The sequence below is a fragment of the Meriones unguiculatus genome, chromosome 19 (genome assembly GCF_030254825.1).
Source record: "Meriones unguiculatus strain TT.TT164.6M chromosome 19, Bangor_MerUng_6.1, whole genome shotgun sequence".
NCBI classification, from domain to species: Eukaryota; Metazoa; Chordata; class Mammalia; order Rodentia; family Muridae; genus Meriones; species Meriones unguiculatus.
In genome coordinates this window covers 47835154-47861226 of record NC_083366.1, presented here as the reverse complement: position 1 = coordinate 47861226, position 26073 = coordinate 47835154, and the positions used below count along the sequence as shown (strand labels likewise).

At 43.9% G+C, this 26073-nt stretch overlaps 1 long non-coding RNA gene across 1 annotated transcript; it reads left to right on the top strand.

The window, feature by feature from the left end:
- Positions 1 to 2332: 2332 nt before the first annotated feature.
- Positions 2333 to 4919, top strand: LOC132649276 (uncharacterized). Its single transcript, XR_009587723.1, has 3 exons — positions 2333 to 2905; positions 3018 to 3114; positions 4819 to 4919. It is a non-coding gene; the product is annotated as an uncharacterized LOC132649276 (long non-coding RNA).
- The last annotated feature ends 21154 nt before the right edge of the window (positions 4920 to 26073 follow it).

Genomic DNA, 26073 nt, shown 5'->3' with positions numbered 1-26073 from the left:
ACGAGCCATCTATAGTAACCAAATTCAGAGAGGAGGCAGTAGAGGGTGGAAAGTAGATATTTGGTGTCTTAGGGAAGATGCCAGCTTCTGGAGGTGGGCAATGGTGATGATGATCAACATTGTGAGCATGCTTCATGCTTGAAATGGTTAAGATGGAGACTCATGACAGGAGCAGATAGAGACAACATGTCTAAAGAGCGAGAAGCTCTTTCATGGTCACATCATTCACTCCCAGCTGCGGCGTCTAGGAAGCAGCTTCCGCCTGTAGATGAAAGACAAACCTGCGTTTAGTCTTTGTTATTATTGGGAATTTGAATGTTTCCCAATGGTGCTTTGTTGGTGTCGCGGTCTCCAACCTACAGGTGCTAAGGGGCGATAGAGGAACCTTTTGGAAGTGGACCCTAGTGAACAGAAGTTAAGGTGTTGAGGAACTCTGCCATTGAGGTGGATATTGGACACTCAAACCTTGCTCTCTTGTGGGGCGTGTAGACTGTGTGACCAGAGAAATCAGCTAGAGCCGTGATGTGCTCACCCCTGAAAATCTCAGTCTTCAGATGGGCAGATGTAAGGATCATTCCCTCCCTGTCCTGTGCCTGCACGCTCCAGCAAGCGTACTCTTGCTACCCCTACCCTTGAAATTCTTGAGGTAGTCAAGTAGCCTAGTGCCTGGAATTCCTCTCCATTCAAATGAAGAATTCCCAGCCCCTCAGCCCCGGCCAATGATACCCATTCACCCCAAAGCCCCTACCCAGGTCCCCAGGTTTTATATTATTCTTATTCCCCCATCCCCAATAAAGAGAACTGTATCCCTGGAAGAGCTGTGTCAATAAAAGAGCTGTATCAGAGAAGAGTTTCTCCCTCCAGTATTTCACCACCAGACTGGGATCCTGCAAACCCACTCACCTGGCTAAGTTTCATTTCCTTTGGGTTCAGTACCCTATGCTTCTGTACCTGAATGCTCGGGGCGGGGGGAAAAGCAGGACCTGGGCTCCACACTCTCTCTCTGTCTCTCTCTGTCTCTGTCTCTGTCTCTGTCTCTCTCTCTCTCTCTCTGTGTGTGTGTGTGTGTGCATGCTTTCTTGATTCCCACAGGATGGAAGAAAGACCACCATCAACACACGATCCTGCCAGAAACTGCTGCCTCACCAGAGATCCAAAAGTAACAAAGCCAACTGACCATACGCTGAAACCTCAAACCAACTCCCAAATAACATTCCCTCTTTTTAATTTTTTTTTTGGGGGGGGCATTTGTCACTGTATTGGAAAGCAGATCTGAAACTGTGCCAATGGCTTCATATTCTTGGACTATTTCAATTATATAATTTTATTTCTGGGAGCGGCAATAAATTTGATGATATGCTCGACTGTGTTGAATATTTAGCTTGTGAAGGAAATGGTTATGGAGCATCAAAGCCTTATTTTTAGCAGAACATTTTCCACAGTGGTTTGTACTTTGTTTTCAGGATCATCTGCAAATGATCGATAACAAACACTGTTCTCTCAAGTGTTCCCCTTGTCTTTGGCGGGAGCAGCCCTGAAATTGTGCAGTCTAAACTGAGAGCAGGCCACGAGGCAGCTTTAGGAACTTCTAAATTTTGCCCTTGCTACCTGGCTACTTCTGTGTGCCAGCGCTCCGCTGTTCAAGGCTTCACCCTCCTTCTCTTCCAGGGACTGATCTTCAAGTTTCTCCTGGAGAGGCTCCTGATTTGAGAAGGGGATGTAGCTCATGTGAGCACTCACTGCTGAAGCATCCACTTAAAACTGGCTGTGATGGTTAAGTTTCCCACATGTTTTCCCACAGCGACACAAGTACAGCCTTTTAAAGGAGAGGCCGTAAGAAGAAAGTGACCCAGCAATGCCTTGAGAAGCAGAGGTAGAAGTCTAGGCATGAAGCCGTGGGCCAGTGGGAGTGATTGTTTCGATGGTGGGTGAAAGGAATGCCGTTAACAGGTCTCCCACGCTTAGGAGTGCACCTGCCTGTGTGGAAACGTCAGGACCCAGGCCAGGAGAAAGGGTGGCTCCTGACAACCTGACGGTGACGCCAGACACTTCTCCTCGGGGAGCACTGTCCACTCCCCCACCGCAGTCTGAAAGCGCAGACTGTGGAAGTCCATATGCAAAATACTTTCCCCTCTACATCCATTTCCACATGCATGCCTGCAGTAAAGTGTGGTTAATAAGAATTAACAAGACAACTGTAACAGTCTAGTTTCTCCTTCTTTGTGGTTTCATGAAGAAAAGATTTGTCTTTACCTCAGGTCTTAGCCACTTCAGCATACAAAGTTTTCCATTCCCTAGTGAGTCAAGAATTCCCCTCTTTCTCTTGCAGGAAGCACTTTTCAGTGTCCCTTTGACATGTTATCACTTCAGGCATGGTTTCTCTTGCCCTTGGGGCCATTGTGAAGGGTAATCTGAATGTAAGCGCTGTCGTCACAATGGCCACTGAGTGACTGAGGGTATATACAGTGCGGACCCGCTGGACACCAATGAGTCACATCCTGGATGAGGCAGCACCCAGGCGGCATGGCAGGATTTCATCACCCCATTTAAGCAGTACGCTGTTTAGAATGCTAGCCGTTGATTCTGGGGCTTTTCCACTTGCTGCATCGGACTGTGAGTGACCAAGAACAGTGAGACTACAGAAAGTGAGACTGCAAAGCAGAGGCCTATTCTTCTCTCTCGGAGAGATAAGTCAAGGCTACAGGGGTGAATAAGCACACCCCAAGTAGATGTCTCAATTCCAGGAGCCTACCCAGGCCCTCTACAGCCTTCACAGAGGATGTGCTCGGGCTTTCTATCTCTCGTGTGGAAGAAGAGCAAGGAGCCACCATAGACAGATGGGAGAGAAGAAGTTCTTCACCCGTTCTCAGTGCTTCCATGGGAGGCTGGGCCAGTTCCTGCAAAAGTGAGTTTCTATCAGCCCCAAACCCATTCTTCCCAAGCAAATTCTAAGTGATCTCTTTTCTTGTTCCATTTGTCTTCTCTTTTTCACCATTCACCCTCTCCAATGGCTGCAGCATCACTGTCAATCCTGAGAAAGGCTAAATTAAACCTTGAGAGCACAGCGTATGGAAGAGGTGACCCTTGGCCCGTGCCTGCATGCTCGGCATGACCGTAAGTCAGAAAGAGGGGGTAGCTGGGTGGTGGTCATGCAGAAGACAAAGCTGATGACTTTCAGCTTAACCTCACGATGAGGCAATCTTCCAGAATTCAGAGCGCCTTGCTGCAGAGTTCTAAAAAAAAAAAAAAAAAGTAGCTGTACGTGACATGCAGTTGGCAGTGAATCAAGGCAGACAGTCTCCTTACAGAATCTTTTCTCTCCCTTTGTTTCTTGTCCCCACCCTTTGGCATGGCTTCCCTGAGGCTTTATTTTCTCCCTGGAGGCAGGGTTATGTGCGCATTCATGTAGCCAGTGATATACCAATAGCTTGACTTCAGGATACATCCTCTCTTCTTCCATGGATGATGGACCCAAGAATGAGAGCATTTCAGGCATTTGGGCCTGTGCTACTTAACACTTGACTGGAAAAATGCAATGATGTCCACTTTGTCTGATTAGAATATCTGTAGAAAACCTTGCACAGGTGTTGAGTCTTCTGGGAAGCGATGAGTCTTCTGTTAATGGTTGCAGCAAAGATTGCAACAGCAACTTCAAATCACACACACACACACACACACACACACACACACACACACACTCTCTCTCTCTCTCTCTCTCACATACACACACAGAGAAAGAGGGAGCGAGAAAGAGAGTGACAGACAGAGTGAGAGAGACACAGAAGTTTATGTTATCTATATGTTTTCTAAGACCATTTGCTTAAATATTATTGTGGAGATCTTATGTTTCAAAACCAAGGGTGAAAAGTACTGAAGTAAATCACATTTACATCAGAGAACTGGGGTCCCTCAATGCCTGCTCTTGTCTGGTCCTGCTGATTGTCCTGGGTGTGCACTACTTAGCTGGGTTTCCTGTTGTGGCCACAAATGCACATCACTTATTTGGGAACAGCACCAAATCAAGCCCCATGGCCTGAAGGCTGTATGTTTATACACAGAGTGATATCAAATACTCCTTCCAAATTTAGGTGGTATTATGTAGTCCAGCACCAATGCTCAACCTGACTTCTCATTAACTACTGCGAACCACACTCCATTACAGCTCAAAGAAACAGCACAGGAATGAAAATATAAATTGAAGACGGAATCTACCTACTTAACCATGGAACTATTGGCTCATTCTATAAGAGCTATTGTCTGGACCAATCACAGGCTCTGGCACAAGCCTATGACTCTCCCTGTCCCTCTTTCCTCCCTTTGTGGTGAGGAGGTTGAGGGCTGGACTGCACCACATGTCTACCTCACAAGCTGTGACAAGTGCCATTTGCATGCGGTAGATTTCATGGGCTTGCTGGTGAGCCCATTAATATGCCTACTGTATATTGATGTTTTCAAAAAACCAAAACCAAAACCAACCAACCAAACAAACAAACAAAAAACAAAACAGGTAATGTGGTAGATCTGCTCCATGCATGTATACATGCTTTATTAAAAAAAAAAAAATTCAGTCTGTGATGAGGAAACTTAGCCTGGGTCAGGTCATTACCCCAGAGGCCCAGAGCTAGAGCAAGTACTCCAGCCCACCCCACACAGGTTTTGTTGTTGTTGCTTCTGATATGCTCTTTATGTCACAAAGATTGCAAAGCTCCTTGGAGTTCACTCTAAAACTCTGGGGAAGAGTGATGGGTGTCTAGGAGAAGAGCATCAGGCAGAGCATGGGCAGTCCCACCTACCTTCTCTATGTCTTCCTGATTTCAGGGCATGGTCTGTCTCCATGGCCTTTGAACCGTGTTGGACTCAGTGATTCCACTAAAGCCCCCACTGTAGCAGCCTCGTCAGGACACACCCATGTCCCAAACCTGACTCATGACATCATGGTATGGGTTGTTTAAATACATTTTTTTTTTTCTGGGCTTTTTTGTTTTTGTCGTGTGACCTAATAAAGAATTTTGACAAACTAGAAGTTGGAGTGTTGTTTCCTTTCCTTTCCTTTATAAAGTCATTTTTCATAATTTTCTACTTTCACTTTCTATTATTGTCTTAAAATTAGAGCTAAATCACTAGTGAAAGGCTGAACATACTAACAAGGAAAACTGAAAATGAGTATGAGTGCAGGTGGGACTGAAGAGAGACAGTGTCTTACACTAGACAGAAACTGGTGTTTCCCTTTGCTCAACTCTATTAACAGCAAGACCCCAAATTGACAAGATGGAAATAAGATCTACAACTTTTGTTTTGAAATATATGGAACATTTAACTTTTGTTAGTGACTAAGGAAGTACTTTCATTTACGAAGATGTTCAACATGACATTTAATAGTTGTAATTCATTGTAAGCTAAATATTTAATAACAACAATAAAGATGCTCCACAAGTAGACCAACAGAGCCAAAAAAACAAAACAAAACAAAACAAAAAAAACTGCTTTCCAGTGAAAGTTTCTCTTGCTGGACAACACAACAGATTTGAGAAAAAACAAACAAACAAACAAACAACTTTCAACTAATTCTTGAAATAGTAAGGATCGGGGCAATTAAAATTTGACACATATAGTCACTTGACAGATAACAGAAAACTGTCTTTATTTTGAAAAGAGGAAAACTGGAGACTGTTTAGATACCAGGACATTTTTAATATGGGTCCTTCTCAATGGAAAAGGGCTTACGCAATGTGACACAACTTCCGGACTGAAGAAGGGAAAGCAGCCTCAGGCATGTTTTCAAGTATGGTCCCTAAGGAGCCTGGACAAACAGGTCCAGGCAGGACAACACGCTGCAAGGGCTAAGACAAGCTCCCCAAGAGAGGAATAATTCCCATGTAACATAGGACATTTTTATGAAGAAGCATTGATGTTTTTCTTCACTTTGTATACTTTATTTATTAACTTTGGAGTAGAAAATTACTGTGGTGGCTTTGAGTATCCCTCAAAAAGCAGCCTGTACTCATCCTTTGTGCTGTTTGGAGGTGGAACTTATTTGGTGATAGTTATTTGAAGACACTTAGGATATCAGAGATGTGCTTTTCAGGGAACTGTGGGGCCCTGGCCATTTTAACTCTCTTTTTTCATTTCTGCCATGAGGTGAACAGTTTTTCTCTGTCACTTACTCCTCTTATGATTATCACCACAGGCTCAAAGCGATGGAGCTTTCTGATTATGAACTCAAACCTCCCAGAGAAGCCTGCTGTGACCTCAGATCTGTCTACAGCAAAATCTCCTGGTGGCTCTCACCTGGCTTCTTTTTAATAGTAAACCATAGTAAACCATAGTAAACCATAGTAATAGTAATAGTAATAGTAATAGTAATAGTAATAGTAATAGTAATAGTAATAGTAATAGTAAGCCATAGTAAACCCTTTGTCTATATCTGGTTGACCATCTCCAATATTTGCTATAATGATAGGAAGCTGACTGCTACAGGTATACAGATGTTTTTAAAAATACTAAGATCATGAAAGAACGTAGATTGAAAACTGCTTTCCAGTGAAAGTTCCTCTTGTCTGAGTTGCCCAAGCTCACATTCAAGAAAGGCGTCAGTGCTGTCATTTCTTAACCATACTTCCAGAGGTATCTCTATATAACCTCTCCTCTCCTTAGGAAACCATGCTCATTCTTTGCTGTATGGGCTTTCCCTATGTGGTTGCGAACAAATATCTGTTCACCCCAGGTAGGGATCAACAGACCAAACTATGATTCCATGACAGTCTCCGAGGGAGACCTCATTAATTCGTTGGGCCTAGTTACACAGTGTGAGCGAAAGCCACTCTTTGCATCCATCTAGCTCCTACTCCATCATCTGTTACCTACCGCTCTGATGGTCCTGGCTGGACCACTCTATTTCCAAACTCATCATTTGATGTCCATTGCTCTCCAGTAGTCCTAGTGGACACCAGGAGCTAAGGCACAACTGCTTCCAGCCTCCACCCTAGCCCAGCTACTCTGTACATTAGTACAGAACCAATTGATCCACAGCTGAATGTGCGGTTCCCAGTGACCCTGCATGGTCCTCACGAGCAGGCGACTTTGGTCACTCCTTTGCAGCTCCCTCCTCATAAGCACTCCTTCCTTCAGAGCACTGGCACAGTGGGATCACCTGCCTCTCCCTATTATGCAGCCCTGTGTTGAACTGCCATTCAGGTGAAAATGCTTTCTAAGGGCTCTTGAGCACAGAATTTGGCTCTCTTTCATTTTGTTTTTGCTACTAGGAATTCTAGTAGCCAAATTTGCTTCCAAGCGACCTAGACGGACCCCTTTTCCTCGTTTCTCATTCCCTCTTGGTTGTTTTAGTGCTCTGTGAACCTGATTTTCATGCTGATGTCCATCACTGAGATCCTCCAGGGTCTCTCCTACCTCCAAAAAAATCACAGTTGACCAGGAGAGTCATCAAAATCACAGAGTGGGGGGCAGTCCCGAGGCCCATGCCGGATTATCATCCTTCTTGGCTTTCAGGTGAACACAGTACCATCTTGCTGGATGAACTGGGCATTACATACTGCTTCGCTCATGCCTACTTTCCTCCCTGTCATTTCTACATTTCTCCCTCCTCATTGTATTATGTTCATGGGCTTCTATGCCTAGAGGAAAGCATAACATTGCATTCTTTTAGAAGAATGTATATGGACCAACAATCAATATATGATTTCTCGGTTCTTATTTCAGCTGTTTGGTATATCACTGCATACCATCATTCTTTTTTTTTTTTTTTAAACCAGTGTCTTAGTCAGTGTCCTATTGCTGCAAAGAGACGCCATGACCTTGGCAGCTCTTGTAAAGGAAAGCCTGGAAGGAAGCGTGGTGGCACACAGGTAGACACAGTGTGAAAGAAGTTGCTTAGAGTTTTTCATCTGATCCACAAGCAGCAGGAAGAGCAGGGCTCTGGAATTGGCTGGGACTTTTGAAAGACCAAAGCCCATCCCTAGTGATGTACTTCCTTCAACAAGGCTGTGCCTCCTAATCCCTCTCAAGCTGTACCATTCCCTAATGACCACGCACTCAAATATATGAGCCTTACCTTTAAGATTCATTGTCTGTTTTATACATAGATATACATACATATACATACAACTTAATACTGGTTGTGGTGCTTTGAATAGGAGTGGCTCACTAGATTCTGCACAGTGGCTGTGCCATCTCACATCTTCACAAATAGTACTTGCTCTCTCTCTCTTCTCACACATATATGACTGTGTACCAGCTTCTTCTCCCATTCCTGCAGCATGAGAGTATATAACAGCTCAAGAAGATACATTCCTTCCTCATGGTAAAAAAAGGCATAGGACAGGAGCATGAAGCCAGCTGGCCATACTGCATCCACAGTCACAAAGGAGACAGAAAAGTGAAAGTCCTGCTGGGTTATAAAGTCCCAAGCTGGGCTCACAGTAACACACTTCCTCCAGCAAGGCTCTGCCTCCTAAAGGTTCAACAACCTTCCCCAAACAGCGCCACCAGCTGGTAACCAGGTCTTCAAACACACAAGCCTATGGGGAGACATTTCACATTCAAATCACAACACTCATATGATTTACTTGAAGGTCATTTTGCCTCTTAAGTCCAATTTTAAGAATTAAAATTCTTTTTTCCCCCTAATATCTTGTAGGTACAGTTTTCAATTGCAAAACTCTGGGAGTTTATTTAAGATGAAATGATTATTTCTCTGATACAGGTTTTATTACAGAATTCATTAGTTGCTGAAAAATATGATTCTGAAGCAAACTTAATATGCAGCAAATCATTTTTTTTTAGCTGATGAGGACCTTCCACTAGCTAAAATAGTACCACAGTATGATTATTCATATGGCCCCTGTGTTACTTTTGTGAATAAATTGAAGGTTTTACGTTCTTTTAACAGCCTCCCTGTTGTGAAGGATTCTCTGTTGACTTAACATACAACATAAAATAAATTATAAATTCTGAATTTGACAGATATAACTCTGAGGTATTTGAGGTTTTAAAAAAATGACACTGTGAAATATATCAGACCAGGCACTGTACACTGAGTTATACTTACATTAAGGTCCTATACTGAAGCCTAAACTGTATTTTATTATAGAGTCTTTAAGAAGCTGACTAAGGTTAAAGGAAGCCATACCCTAACCTCCCAGGACTAGTGTCCCTAAGGAAGAAGAAATGATACAAGAGAGATCCTTTTTTCTTCTCACACACATAGAGAAGGCCACATGAGGACAGAAGGTGAGGTGAGAGTCCTAAGGAAAGGTTAACCCTACACATTAAGCTTGAGTTTCCAGAGCTCTAAGAAAATGGGTGTCTGTTGCAAACTCATTCAGTGGTGTCTTATTGTGTAGCCAGAGCTGACTGGTATATTAGGAATATATAACAGACATTTTCTACATAATAATACTCATGTTAATTGGCTAAAGAACTTACATTTTGATTCTCCCTTAACTGAACATTTGTTTGTTTACAGATATGAACAATTTATAACTACCTTAAATTTCACCTTGTTGTAGATAGGTGCTGTCCTGATGTTGGTCAAAAAGTAGCCTTGCACCTGGCCATGCTTTAGTTACCAATGCTACTCTCTGAAATCCACACAGGTTTCAGGTTTTGGGTTGTTTTTTTTTTTTTTTTTTTTAATTTGCCAGGAATTAAATAGGTTAACAAGTTCAAAGGAAGGAACATAAAATGCAAAGGGAGGTTAATTCAGCAAGAATGTATCTGTTCATGAAAATTCTATAATGTCCTGTCACTGGACAAGGGTCTAGAGTTACTTTTATAGCTGAGGCAGTATCTGTGTGGAGCTGTAACCCAATGAAAACCTGATTTGACCACACTGGAACAGGAACCAGATTTTTAAAAGCATAAGCAATAAATCTTGTACTTCATAATTATGTATTTCACCATGATAAGAACTAGCTTTAGTTCCCCTAGCTAGCTTCCAATTTAAATATATATTGCAAGTAATTATCTGTGTGTATCAGGAGTTCCAATTCTATATAACCAAAAATAAATGGGCTATAACCTGGAGGGTACAGCTAACATTAAAATTCATTCCTATAATGGATTTCAAATTTTATGGTCACCAACAGATTTCTGGTTCCTCACTGACTTAAGTAATTTGTAGTATGGACTTTGAAATAAAATTGCAACAACTAATCACAACCTCTACTGGTTTTCCAGAATGACCTAGGAGGACATAAGAACACTTACATTTTCTCTGGGCATCTTTCCATCCTCTATTCTGGACATCTGATTGTAATTACTTTTATTCTGTGAAGAGTTAAATAGTGTTTATGTTCTCTTACATAACTGCAATTCTCTCTATTTTTAAACTTCTTCATTTCTTGATTATTTATCACCAGAATTTGTTACATTTTTTAAGTTGACAGACTTTATTTGATCTTCCTACATAAATATATTTCACTTGCCCTGCAATTATATGTAATACCCACAAAGAGCTCTTTCTTTTGGCACTTCAGCAAACAGTCGAAAATATGAACAGTCTATTGTCTTCCCCAGAACAGCCCAGAAGCAGAGCTGGCTTCAAATGAAACTCACCTGGGCCCTGAGCAAAGTGTTGGTGAAGCCATTTCTCTGTTTCTTCACTCTGGGCCTGCTTAGTTGACCTAACTCTCAGGGGGTCTTCCCCTGGTGGTCCTAGGAGGCTGAAGGAAGCACATTTAAGTCCAGGAGACAAAAGCTGCCTTTTTGAAAGGCTAACCCCCAGGTTACAGTTGACTCACTCTCACACAGGTCTCTGTGGGTCACACACCTGCCCCTAAACAGGACATCCCAAAGACTTAAGGCCACTTGATGCCTCAAAGAATTCAGGGCTCCCTGGTGTACTTCCGGTGAAGACTTTGAAAGGGTGTTGCAGGAGGGAGGGCTGAGGAGCAGTGGTAACCAGAAACGCCTCTGAGCTGTTTCATCCGCTCTGAAAGACATCTTTCCTATTTCTTGGTGTGGGCATTCCTCTCTCTCTCTCTCTCTCTCTCTCTCTCTCTGGTGTGTGTTGGATGTGTATACATATGCAGAGGTCCAAGAGGGAGGATATGTGTATTCTGCTCTATTGCTCTCTGCCTCATTCTCTCGAGGCGGGTCTCTCACTCAATCTAGAGCTGCCTATTTTTGCACAAAGCCAGCAGGCAGTGAGCAAGCTTCCTGAAATCCTCCTGTTAACACCTTCCAATTGCATCACAGGCACAGATGGCCACATCCAACTTTTTACATAGGTGCTGGGCATCGAACTCAGGTCCTCATGCTTATTCAGCAGGTGCTCTTACCCATGAACCTACCTCCACAGGCCTTCTTCCCCTTCATGGTTTAGCACGGAGCTTATTCAGTTGGTCTTATAGTCCCTGACCTGTACTACTTTTAAAGGTGAAAAATAAGTGCAATCTCTTTATGTCTGTGATGGATAGTTTCATGTCAACTTGACACAGCTAAAGTCATCTGAGAGAAAGGAACCTCGGTTGAGAAAACACTTCCATGAGATGCAGCTGTAAGGCATCTCCTCAATTAGGGATCAATGGAGGAAGCTGCAGCTCATTCTGAGTCCCACCATCCCTGGGCTGGTGGTCCTGGATTCTATAAGAAAGCAGGCTGAGCAAGCCATGTAGAGGCAAGCCAGTAAGCAGCACTCCTCCTTGGCTTCTGCATCAGCTCCCGCCTCCAGGCTCCTTCGCTGTTTGAGTCCCTGTCCTGAGGTCCTTGACAGTAAACTGTGATGTGGAAGAGTAAAGCCAAATAAACCCCATCCTCTCCAACTTGCTTTTTGGTCATGGTGTTTCATCACAGCAATAGAAACCTAAGTAAGACAATGTCTTATCTTTAATGAAGTCCTAGCATAGAAATTCTTATCATCTTTAAGGTCTGAATTCTTCTTCACCCATCAGTCAACATTCTTTGAGCATCTATCATGCAGTCAGCACGCCTACAGGCCTAGAATTCTCCACAGGAATCCACACAGACATGGCCTCTGCTCCCTATGGGAGTATAGTCTAATGTATTAGACAAAATGGGGACGTCAGTTTTTCCAATTACTAGAAACCACTGATATGGAGCAGGCAATGTTATTTATTTCGTTTTTTTATTTAGTTTTGAGGCAGGGTCTCATTATGTGCCCCAGGCTGGCTTTAAACTTGTAATCCTCCTGCCTTAGCCTATTGGGAGCTGGGATTACAGTGTACATTCCCACCCTCCCTACTCTCTGTTCCACTACTTCCTTCCTTTCTTCCTTTCTTCTTTCCTTCCTTCTTTTTCCTCTCTCTCTCTCTCTCTCTCTCTCTCTCTCTCTCTCTCTCTTTGCCTTCCTTCTATCCTTTCTTTTTAATGAATGGGAGACAGGAGAGGTGAAGGGGGTTGCGGAAGATTTAAGTAGTGAGAGAACCTGGCGGCAATGAGGAGGCTCCCTGAAAAGACGCCCCACTCATCAGAGCTGCTTGGCTTGGTTTTCTTAGGACTCAAAGCAAAGTCCACACGCATGGTTTCTCGCTCCTAAACCTTTCAGTGATGTGCTGTGCCTGCCTGACACCTGCAACTCCATTTGGTTTTGGAGAACTCAGTCCTCCTTGTTCTCCTTCCTCCACTGCTTTCTGGCTTTTCCGCCTCGTGTTCCTGCAGGTGTATCGGGCAAGCAGAGGCCTAGGACCCCGTGAGCGTGGACACATCCTTGGCAGGAGGCCTGAGACATAAGAGCCAAACTTGGGGATGGTGTTATGGAGTTCCCAGAGCTGTGCACATCCAAAACTCATTCACCTGTCACCAGGCTCTGCATCTGCTTCTTGGGCTCCCGCCGCCCTTTGTGGTAACAGCAGTAGTTCATGCCAAGCTCAGCTTCCCGCGGGCCAGATTGTTCAGTATCTCCTGCTTGCCATTTCAGGATGTTCTGCGTGTCCCCTTGAGTGGGAACACAGTCGTTTTCATCTTGATGAGGATGCTGGGACCCTTCCAATTCTGTTGTACAATCCAGGATATCTGGCAGTTATATGCAGGGCCCAGCCCTGAATCTTCCTTGTCCTGGTCCGTACAGCGCCTTGCTTCAGGGAAAGGGAGCACAGTCATGAGCTGGTGGTTTCCCGTTCCTCACATGGCAACCTCCACAGGGCAGGGCTGCTGTTCTTCAGCAGTGACACTGGCCTTTCATCTTGTATCTCTCATGTGGCAAGAGTGTGCCACAAAGACGGGTGTGGCAGGGAAAGGGGAGCAGGAGTCTAAGTGGGGGTGTGGGGACTGGGGGGTGTATGGGACTTGGAAAGCCAGAAGCCAAACAAGTCTCCAGTCTTGGACATAGACCTCAGAACTTTGAAGGCGGCTTTAGCTTTTGGTCTTTTCTTCGTTCACACATTGTTTGCTTCCCAGTGATGTTTTAGGAAGGATTTCTTTTGAAAACCCCAAGCTTTCTCAGCTGTGCAAAGAGAAACAAAGGAGCAGGCTGCAGCGTTTTGTCCGGGTTTGGACAGGTGCTCAGCAGCGGAAGTGTCCTGCCTTGCCCTAGTCAGGTGGTACTGGCAAGGAGGGGAGGAGACTGTAACAGGCTCCACCCAGCTGCGGCCTCTATATGCTTTTTACCCAGACACAGGCCTGTTTCAGGAATCACTCCATGAAGAGCTGCCAGCTGCCAGTTTTAGCAGCAAACACAATAGAGGTTCTAGAGAAATGTTACTGATTCATCTTATAAAAGGACCCGAGTCGAAAGGGGACCTATGTCAGTCCCACAGGTCCCACTGTCACTTGTCCTGAGGCAAGACAATGAGGGGAAGTCTGGGAGAGCGAGGAAGGCTCTGCCCTGAATCTGTGCCTGAAGCCTGCTGAGCAGCCACTTCCCGACTTGAAAAGAAAAGAGTGACACTCATTTTCCAGGACGGTGGTATGACTGAATGGGGTCCTTGCTACAGTTTGGATCTTAAGCATGCCCCACAGGCGCACTTTTTGAGGGCTTTGGTCTCAAGCCAGTGGTGCCTTCGCTAAGTGGTGGAATCTTTGGAGATGGGCCAATGAGAAGGAGGTTTGGTCACTGTGTGTGTGTTCTTGAGAGGAGTATTGGGACCACAACCTTTTCCTTTTCCTCTTTGCTTCTCTGATCCCGTGAAGGGAGCAACTTCCTCTGCCACAGACTCCTGCCATGATGACCAATCCAACCATTAAATTTAGGGGTATCAACTATTACATCAATTTGCATCGGGGAAGGTTAATTAACATCTCACCATTCTTTCCTGTAGTGCACATGTCAAAGGCTGAAAAGCACTCAAACCGGGAAGCCATGGCCTGAAACCTCCAAAAACACTTGAACCAAAATAAGCCTTTCCTCTCTGTGAGCTGATACATCTCAGTAACAGAAAGCGGACCCCACATGGTGGAGAAGTTTTGCAACAGTTGCATCACCTGAAAGCTGGAATTCTGGGTAGAGGGCTCTGAGGGTCTGGCTCATCACACTGAGTCTGTGCTTTAAACACCAGAGTTCTCAGAATGTAAAAATGCAGAGAAAGGTTCAGTGGTGCGTTGCAGGACAATGATGCAATGGGAAGACCACAGATGAAACAGCGGCCCTTGGTGTATCACAGAGTTGTAGCGACACTGGCATAAACAGACTCACTGTGCTGCCAGGCACCCAAGAGTACAGGTACTGCTTGATTAAGAAGACAAATCACCGTGATACTCAAGTGTGAATTTGCTGGACTGTACTTTTGATTGGTATTTTGTAGTGCATTCCTTGTACTTACAAAATATGTTTCCTGTGAAACAATTTGCTCTGTGAGCTCAGCATCACCCACATCTATCCTATGTTTAGTCTCTTGACTGAATTATTGTCCCTACTGCTAGACTTAATCTTGTGTTGCTGAAAGCCCCAGGTGCTCTGTGTGTGTGTGTGTGTGTGTGTGTGTGTGTGTGTGCCTATGTGTACACTGAGCTGTCAGCTGATAGCTCTCTCTGTCACACAGATGTAGGCAGGGACTGGTTGGCAGCCTGCATCCGAGGGTGTCATGCTGGTTATTTGGGAACTTCAGTGGTGAGCATTTATGTCCACAGAATGAAAACTGTGGACATATCACACACGAGGACTTTGGGATTCAAAAGCCAATGTCTTGGAACATCCCTGTCCTCTAGGTCCCAAAGAAAAGGCTTCCAGGTGTTGCCTTAGCTGTTGCCAGAGTAACAAGTGAAAGCCAAGAAAGCAGTGGGTACTGGGTGGAGACACCTGTGACAACAGACATTGTGGGCAGTGCCGAGCCTGATGGGTGACGGTTAGCACTTACAGTGGATGAGGCTCAGATCTCGAGTGTCCATCATCATAGGAAGCTTTTCTCCTAATTTAAACCATGCTTTCTACTTAGAGTGCTTGTTTTGTTTTTTTTTTTAAAGGTGCAGGGATTCTATTAAAAAAATACAGATACACAAAATTACAAGTTTTTAATGGGTAGGCAAAATCAAGTTAAACAAAAACACAACTGTAATTAAACAACAGTTCAATAATGGTTTAATAATACAGTTCAAAAGCAGCCTCATCAACATCATTTGTCAGAAAAGAACTACAGTGCATTGGTGTATTAAAATGATTTCCACCAAGAAGAATGTTCATTAAAAAAAAAAGACCAATAAAAATGAAAAGTCATTCTCTTTTGGGGAACCTACATTTTTAAATAGTCACAGGTAGTTGTTTAGTTTAGCTGACTGTACGTGTATGTTCCCCAGTGGAAGTCATCAGGGGCCCAGCCATCATCACACTTCGTATATTAAACAGGTCGTGTGTAGCATGTTACAGTGGGATCTTAACTTTTCATCAGTGCCTGCTACTAATGAACACAATCGCCACGATGGCTCATAAAAAGCACGAGCCTGTCTTTGTCCCCTGCAGAAATCATAGTAAAGGCACATCCCTCCACAGCGGGCTCCTGGCATCCCCGATTTAACTCCATGAACTCAGCTCTGTGGTTTATTCATATTGTGTCGTAATAAGGAATGCATGTTCTGTAAAGCCCTAAAAAGCTATGGTTGCTGAGCACAAGACGGGCAAACCATCAGGAGAGTTCACTGCGGGTGGGAGCGGTGTGCCTCTGGGCGCCTCCCTTTCTCTGTGACATCTGGTTTCACCTTTGGGCCACAGAGAGGAAGTTCAAAACCTTCTCTAATCACAGCATAAATTAGTATCTCATGTCCTACTGTTGTTCACATTGCGGCCACAAAGATCGTTCACTATGATCGATTTGGCTTCATTACAAAGATGCAGGGATGATCTAGCATATAGGATCAATAAAATCATCATGTGAGTGGACTCAGAGACAACAATCACATGACCATCTTATTAGACATAGGACATCTTATTGACAAGATCAAACATTCTTCTCAAAGAAAGCCATGGGGAAGAAGGACAGAGACTGAGGAAACATAGCTCAATGTGACAAAGCTTGTATTTGAGAAACTCAAACATTCCCCCTAAGAGCAGGAACATGACAAGGGCGACCATGTTAGGAGTTCTTTTCATGTATGTCTGGGGGAGGGGGTAAATCTCAGCCACAACAATGAGACAAAAGAAGGGAATAAGAGGGTTATAACTAGAAAAGAACTCCAAATATCCCTGTTAGTGGATTACATGATTCTAAATGTAAAAGACCCTTAAAGCCCCACCAAGAAAGCTCTTAGAGCTAGTAAACACTCCCAGGAAAGCGGCAGAGTACAAAATTAACTCACAAACATCAGTAACCTTCTGTCTCAGTTGGGTTTATGTTGCTATGATAAAACACCACACATGAAAGAAACTTGGGAAGGAAAGAGTTTACTTCATCTTACAATTCCCAGATCACAATCGATCACTGAGGAAAATTAGGGCAGGAACTCAAGGCAGGAACTGAAGCAAGGGCCTTGGAGAAACACTGTTTGCAGACTTGCCCCTCCTGGAGTGCTCGGGCTGCTCCCTTAGACCGTCCAGGACCACATGCCTAGGGCATGACACCACCCACTATAAGCTAGGCCCTCCTACATCAATGATTAATCAAGACCAAGCCTCACAGACTTGCCTACAGGCCATCTGATGAAGTCATTTTTCTCTACGGAGGTTCCTTTTTCAAAAACAACCATAGCTTGTAACTTTGACACTGTTATGAATCATAATATAAATATCTGATAGGCAGGGTTCCTGACAGGCATCTCCCAGAGGGGTTGCGAGCCACAGGTTGAGAACCACTATTAAATAGAAAGCCCTAAGACAATGTAACGGAGGCTGTATGAACTTCACTGCCCCTGAAGTCCACTGGGCCAAGTGCTTTCTCAGCCAGTACTGAGGAGAGCAGGACGAGAGGCCTGAAAACAGCTTTTTCTATAACCTTTAAGGTTTCCCTTGTCTCTGAGGCTGCTTAGGGTGTCTCAGGGTCTCCCTACTCATCATTTTGTGCTTCTTCAAAAAGGAATTTATAAAATTCCTAGAGCACTGAGTATCATCAGACACTTCTAAATAGTTATGGTCAAGTCGCTTCATACTCTGGACCTTTGCTAGTCATCTCTGAATTTAGAGTCAAAGCCGAAGAATCCAAGTTGCTGCTGCAGAGATTCTAATTCACCAAATCCAAGTCAGTGTTCCCCCCGTGAGTCAGCTCACCCCAAGTACCCGCAGCAGGGAGCTGGTTTGCACCCTTCAATGTTTCAGGCCAGTGGAATTTGAATGATGGTGTGGTGCCTGAGTTGGAAGACAAATTTCCTGTAGTGTCAAAAAGAAACGACAAACAGCAGTTCCCCCAAAAACAACAGGTCTGTGAAGGACACAGTAGTGTCAGCTCCCAAATGAATGATGTGAGTATACAGTGATGTGGAGGAACCATGGGTTTTAAAGGCAAAACGCACAGGTTCCATGAGTTGCTAGGAAGCACTCCTTGTTGGCTACAAGAATCCATTTCGCAGGGATGAAATGTGTCAGACCACAACTGGACCGACAGTTGCTATGTAGATATCCTTACAGGTGCATTGTATGTATGTGTGTGACATTTCAGTGGTCCTTGTGTAAGGATGTGATTCAAGGAAGTTCTCACGATGGTTCTTGGCAAAGTTCTTGATATTTGGTACACATATATGCTGTGACCTTCATAACTTCAGGATTGGTTTAACTAAGGCAATGAGGAACACATAAATGACATACATAATACGGAAAAGCTGGGATCGGGTGGGTGTTGGACTCTGAAGGAAACACAAAAACAACAGTCCAGATACTCAGCACATTTATTGTATACATCAGATACTCGGCAGGTTTACTTAATCTCCAGAAGGGTCTTCACAGGGAAATAGTCTCAGGCTGTAAAGGTCTGGAATGAAGAAGCTGCAGTAGACATTTGGGGGCATATACTATCAATAGCCTCATGCAGACCAGGAGAAGGCCTTGCCATTTCACTAAGCCTCAGGCGCTGGCGTTACTGCTCATGTCAATACCACACATTCATTCAGGACCTCTTTGACTCACCACACATACATAAGATCGTCTTCACGCCTTTTCGGTTTTATTTTATTTAATTCAAATTGGCACCACCATACGGTTGTGGAAGTATTCATGGCGACTCCTGTCCTAGGAGCATTAACAGCTCCCACATCTGCTCCTGTCCAAGCTCACCCCTTTCCAGAAGGCTACAGAGTTTCTCTGGAGCCTAGTGTCTGCATAACCCCATGACATGCTGCCACAGAGGCTAGCTGGATCCAGTGTTTGTATGGAAAGAGCATGTGTTTATGGAGGTCAGAAGGCCTAGGGTCCCTCTGCCACTTCCTCACACCTCAGAACGTAGAGGAGCCTGAATCTTATAATAATTTTCACACAGAAGCAAAACCTTATTGGGTCATGTGTCAAGTGACGATAACCGCTTGATGAGAGCCTATAATTGTTTTACTAATTTTTATTATCCTTTCAATGATCCACAGGCTAGTAATAATATCCTCATTAAAGATGTATAAGAACCGTGAAAAGCTAAGCCAATTCTTTTAAATTGTAGATGCAAGAAGGCAGCAGAATTTGAATTTAATAATTCAGAGTATCTTGTACTGTCATCATCTTATTGAAGGTGTGTTAAAAATCATAGAAATCAGGGCTGGGCAAGTAGCTCAGTAAATAAAACATTTGCCGTTCTTAGGACCTACCTATTTAGGTAGTGTGACAGCCTTCCTGAAACACCAGTGCTCAGACAGTGGAGGAATGGATCGCTGGAGCAGGTTGGCTAACTATCTGATGTTTCGGTGAGCCCTGGGTTTAACTGAGAGGCCTTTTTGTCTCAAAGAATAAAAAGGCAATCACAGTAGGTCTGATGCTAACCTCGGGTCTTCACACCAGCACACACATACACTCATGCTCCCACAGACACACGTGGGCACACACATGAACACCACGTACATACATGCACAAAAACTATCAGAAGAGTCTTTGGTACAAGACTCTCCGTACTGGATCCCCTCTTCCCTTGAGGCCTCTGGCCACAAGCAGGGTGTAGGCAGGGCACACAGCATATCGACTAGCCCTTCTTCTCCCGCTGTGTTCACTAAACACTTAAAAGCTGGTTCTGGTTCTCCAGCTGTGTTCATGGAGCCCAGCAAGGCATCACCATACACGAGACACCCCAAAATGGCTCATTCAACAAACAGATGATGCTGAGGGTAGCTCAGCTTCTAATCAAAGACAGTACAGCCTCGGGTAAAGGACTGATGGAGTTTTTATTTCGGTTTTATTTCCTTTGGGGATATCTCTGTTCATAGAATTCATTCCTCAGCCAGGACCAAGCCTCTGCCACAAAACTTACCAAGAACTGGGGAGAAATTGTCTTCATCAGACTTAGTGAAGGAGAAATGAGCAGTCTTTGGGAAATAGCACATGGTAGACAGAGCTCTAGAGACCTCCTAAGTATCTCATCCATAGAAGAAAATTTGTCTCAGCACCCACATCTAAAATAACCCCCTCTCTATAATAATAATAATAATAATAATAATAATAATAATAATAATAATAATAAATTAACCCCCTCTCTTGGGCTTTTGCATAGTTAGATTTTCCTTCTGTATAAAGTGAATGAAATTTTGTCCAAATAATCTTATAGTGTCTTTTTTTTTTTAATTGTAAAAGTCCTTAATACTGAGTGACACACACGAGTTGTCCAAGCTTACGAGCATGTGCTCCTGTGCACTGAAAGGTGCTGATAAGAGGCTAACCTGTTCCCGATGCGCAGGGCTCAGGCAGCGACCCATGTTGCTGCTGGATTGAACCGGGTTTTAGGTCAGCGCGGGAACTAGCCTCTCTGTGAACTTGAGCCGAGAACTGATTGTCTGGCAGCGCACACTTGTTAGAATCTAAGTGGCACAAACACATCTGCAGTGAAGCCGAGCAGTGGGGCCTGCGTGGAGGACCACAGCAGGCCCTTAGCCTCAATGTTGCAAACGCCCTCGCTACATCGGGTGATGGTGTGTTTCTCACGCTCCCTGGACTCTCAGGGAATATGGATTTCTTAAATCAATCACATACTTTCCGTGGCAACCCAAGGAACACATTTGTTCTTCCCATTCTAAATGTGTTTAGCGTGGAATTTCTTGGGGAAAGTCGGGAAATAGACCACATGCATTAGCCTGATGTATAAAATGTTTGTGTTTATTATTGGAGCCTGTTACTGCAACAGGATGGGGCCCAGCTCTGTGTGCACAAATGGGAGCACTTAACAGGAGTGCTATCCTCCCTCTCTCTCTCTCTCTCTCTCTCTCTCTCTCTCTCTCTCTCTCTCACACACACACACACACACACACACACACACACACAGAAGTTCCTGGGAAGAAAGATTAGATAGAATTCCCAAGGCACAGAGTTCTTTGGGGTTTCACCTACAAAGCAAAGCAAGGCAATATCTTTCAGGGCAGTTTTATTTCTTAGAGCTGCCTGTCGCTAAGAGTCATGAGGGGTTGGTGTGTGGTGTCACAGGGCACCATCTGCGTCAGCTCTCCTGTGCCAGCCTTTGAGGGCTGCTCACCTTTCCCTCCTAACCTAACAGCAGTGGTTTATAAACTCCCATCTTCGCACAGCCATCACAGGAGGCTGGGTTGGGTACTTTAAGAATAAGAGAGTAAAAAACAAACAAACAAACAAACAAACAAACAAACAAACAAAAACGTAAAACTCTTTTGCTCTTGATGTTCACAGTCTGGACAAAGTTATAAAGTATTCAGTTAAAACACACACACACTTCTTTGAAAGCCAAGACATTGACGCTCTTTTATAGTTGTAATTCTTTCCTGGACTTGGGGTATTTCTTGATTCTGGGGTGCCTTTGTTTCTTCCACTCTGCTCAACCAATCATTTTTTTTTTAAATAGAGGAAAAGTCTATGTTGTGGTTCTATTTTTCTCAGAACACTCACATTTGTTAATAATTAAGAATATTATTAGTAGCAGTAATTGTTATTTATTATATGCAAATTAATTATATTTATATTTATAATTATATTTATAATTAATTATAAATAGCATTAATTATATGCAAATAATTTGCTAGGCACCTTCTGCTATTATTTGATTTAATTCTTACCACTGCATATATATGTATGCTATATAATACATACATACATATATAATATGTATACATGCACACATTCATAATGTATGCATCCTTTATATTTCTCTCCTTTCCAAGGGAGAGCTAAGTCTCAGAGAGATTACGTGAATTGCCCAAGGTCACAGAATCCTGTGAATCAAGATGAAGAATTCTGGTACTGGATTCATGGAAGCACCTGATTCTCATCGCTATTGGCACAGAATCTCCCAAAGAAGTTTAAAGCAGCTTGCTCAGAACGGTTATTCGAAGGCTAGCTGCCCAATTTCTTTGTTTCTCCGGCATCTAGCCAACATCACTGGTTGACTTGTTCTGCTCTGAGCACAAGCTAACACTGTCATGTCTACCTTGTGAAATGCCTCCAGCCTTTAAATCCGTGGATTCAACAACTTTGGGTCATGTATTACATAGTTACACATGCAATAGCTGTATCTGTACTAAGCAGGTACACTTGTCTTGGGCATTAGTTATTAAACAGAACAGAATAACAACCTTCATACAGGACTTACACAACATAACAACTCAAAACACAACGACATGTTTGAAAAAAAAAAAAGAACATAGTTGACATAAAAACAATGTGTCATTTTATGTGTCATCCTGGGAAATTCTGGATCAAATCTTCCATAGATACCAAGGAAAGACTATTAACTCAGTCTCTGGAAGATGCACAGTGCTTGGCATTCTGGGAAATTCCAAGAATTCACAGATTCTACTCGTGCCTGGCAACCTGGCAGACTGACTATATGGACGCCAGAGACAGTGGGGGTCCTGTCAGCACTACCTAGCTAACATAATCGAAAATAGTAGTCCAGCGGTGACAGTATCAGGGGATGGCTGGGTCCCCTTGTTCCACACAGAGAGTAGTGGCAATTCCACTCACTGTGCACCAGGCCCCTCTGAGTCCTTAGTTATTGCATTAGGGTTCTCTAGCAGAACAGAACTTATAAAATGAATATACATATACACTTGCATACACATAATAACACACACACATTTATTAGAATGGCTTATGGGCTGTGGCTCAGCAAGTCCAACAATGGCTATCTACCAATGGAAGGTCCAAGAATCCAGGAGTTGTTCAGTCCAATAAGTCTGGCTGTTTCAACTGCTCTTCAGTAGACATCAGAATCCTGAAGCAGTAGACTCCAATGCCAGTGAAGGAATGGACTTGCCAGTGAGAGTGAGCAGGCAAAAAGAGCAAGCTTCTCTTCTCCATGTGCTTTATATGGCCCGCCAAAAGAAGGTGTGGCTCAGATTAAAGTTGGATCTTCTCACCTCAAAATATCTGAATTGAAGGCATATCTTCCCACCTCGAAAGATTCAGACTAAAAGTGGTTCTTTCAAATGATTTAATTAAGAAAAAAATTAGTCCCTCATGGGTGTACCCTAACTGCTTGGGTTTTAGTTAATTCCAGATGTAGTCAACTTGACAACCAAGAATAGCCTCACAGATGTATTACCTCATAGCATTCACTATAGTCCAGGGTTATCAGTACCCTCCTTTCGAAGATGGAGAAGTGGAAGTGCCGAGTGAGGGAGCGATGTGTTCCAGTCCCATCTGGTAAAGCTACAGGCGCTGGGATTGCAACCCAGGCCGGTCGTTTCAGTTGCTTTCTTATAGTTAGTGTTTGTGCCAGAACCAATGGTCTGCAGCTGAAAGCAGGTAACCCTCTCATAAGGGCCTCTGAAACCTTCATGAGGAGTCTTTCAAATTTGGCCGAAGTAATACTGCTGGGCCCTATTAGCTTTTGATAGGAAGGGTTATTAGGAGTGGATTTTATAGCAGTGCCATAAACAGTGTAAACAGGCCAGAGGAGAACAAGTGCGACAAACACAGGTTTGTTTATTTCCTTTATTTATGTTCTGTCTTCTGCCTTCAAATTAATTTCTGGATCCGAGGTTTTAGAGGCAGTTTCTGTGCTGGCCTGTAATTAACTGGATGGGCGGAGCCAGGACCTGCTCTCTCTGATGCCGAACTGAACAGTAAAAAATTTAATCAAATAAGCAATTAACAAGATTTCTCATGACTCTAAATGCATCAAGGGACACCACCGCTTCACCTTTCAATGTACTCTTGCTTTGGATGGCTCGATTATTGATCTTCATAGAGAAGGGTCTGGCTCGTTGCCATTTGTGGGGCTTCAGTTTGCCCTTGATTGTTCATGAAAGGACCCAGAACATGGCCAAAGCAGGCACTACTCCAAATTATAGCACTTGTAGAATATACTGAGTGCACGAAGAGGCAGCCATGCAGCGTGGGCTGCTCCACTCTGAAGTCCTCTTGGCCCACGTAGTGCCTTGCAGGAGGTCTCAAGGGGCAGTATAGGTGTCAGTTTCTCCAGGAGCTCAAAGCAGCAGGCAATATCATCTGCACAGCCTCAGAACCACTGCCTTGGAAGAGAAAGAGACTATCTCAAGCCACCCTCTGGCTATAATGTTTTACTCTGGGTGATATCTAAACATAGGGGTTTTTTTTTTGTTTGTTTGTTTGTTTGCTCCTAGTCTGGAGGCTTGGAGTCTAAGATTAAGGTAGCAGTAGGTTTGACGTCTGATAAGGTCTCATTCTCTTCTTGTTCTGTCCACACATGAAAAAATAAATTTAAAAATTTACCCCACTTCCTTGGACCTCTTTGGTAAAGTCGTCCACCCCAGTTATGAACTAATTACTTCCTAAAGGTTTCATCTTCAAATATCACCCTAATGGTAACTAGGCTTTGAGTTTGTAGACTTTGTTGTATCACTGTAACAAAATACCAGAAGTATCAACTTAGAAGGAGGAAAGGTTTTTATTGATTCACGGTTTGGAAGGTCAGTCCATGGTCAGCTGGTCTCTTGGGGTCTGTGGCAAAGAAGTTTATTGCTTTGGGACTGTGTGGCAGAGGGAGCTGCTCATTTCCTGGCCACCAAGAAGAAAAGCAAGAGATAGGAAGGGAACAGGGTCCTAACACTGCCTCCATGAGTGTAATCCTGATACTGCCTTTAGCTGCATAGTCCCCGTGACCTACAACTCCTTCTCACTATACCCTACCTCCTAAGGGTCCCCCCCCCCATTATCTCCATGAGCCGCAGAGGCCCCTGGTAACCAAGACTTGGGCTTTTAAGAGGCACACCTAAAGCCTAACTAGTCCTAACAGACTTCTGTATCGCAGTGCATCTAGGCACAAGATCTCAACTCTGCTTCGAAGGCCTATCTAAAGCCCTGGCTCGTGTTGATTTGCTATGTTCTTTAAATCAGGTCACCTTGGCAGGTCTCGGATATCTGCTTACTTACCTGTCAAGGTAGCTTTAGGGGCTAAAAGCTCTAAGCAGACCTCCAGGGCTTGTCCTGGCCCCCTGTGACTTGTGTGTGTGTGTGTGTGTGTGTGTGTGTGTGTGTGTGTGTGTGCGTGCGCGCGCGTGTGACTGCCAGGCTTCTGGATACATTCCATATAGGGCTCCCTCCCAAGGAGTTATATCTGAGTGAAAAGTGCTACCATAGCATTAAAATATTCCCAAAACAATCTGAATCAATAAATATCTATTTCAATAAAATCAGAATCATTAACTCTAGTTCAATAAAACCAGGCAAATTAATAGATCCCTGCATCCCTAGAGAGATTTGTTATTTAAAAATGAGCTTTGTTAGCGTCTCCATGTACTAAAATAAGTAGACTGAGATTCTAAGCTGAGAGCCCTAATCTCAGAGGACACACTATTAGGAATAAAGACTATGAGAGTCCCTTCAACTGAAGTCCCCATGCCTGAGTCAGCACCACCCATGGAAAGCACAAATACTGCATGGAGAGCATTCATTATAGAACACCCAGGCTCATGAAAAGGATGTCTTGTAGAGGCAGGAAAATAATCGCAAGCGAATGTAAACTTGTGAGTGAAATGTTTGTATAAGATGAGCTGTGAGTCTGTTGTAGCTTCACTGGGCCTAATGGTTAACTACATCAAAAGGAGAGAAATCGTAAATACAGTGTGATTTCATAAGCTTTAAACAGAGTACATTTTTCATGTCAAGACCATAATGGGTTCTCAGAAGAGAATGGGTGGAGTTGAAGCTGAGCCTGGTGAGAGAGAGAGCGAGAGCAGGAGGGAAAGCGAGAGCAAATGAAAGGTTAAACTGGGTGGAGGAAACTCAAATTTCTTGCAGGTTTCTTGAAAACATCAATTCATAGAAAGTGCCTGGAGCTGGCAGTTCTAGAAATGAAAGGGAGAAATTAGGAGTTAGATAAGATCAGCAGGGCCTGGAAAAAGAGAACAGAGGTCATGAAGAGGTTGAGAGGGGCCACCCACTGCCAGGAAGAGCAATCACTGGGATGTGGGACACAGCTGTGGGCTGAGAGGGCTCCTTGTGAAAGGCCAGGGGACAGCTCCTGAGTTCCTGAGGTATGACTGTCACAGGGGTGCAGGCAAATGGCCTCCTTTTAAGATGAGCACGGGGGGGGGGGGGGAAGGCCACATGACCCTATGTGGGTGGGCCCCCTCAGCCTCTTCATAGGGTTAAGAGTGTGATTATGT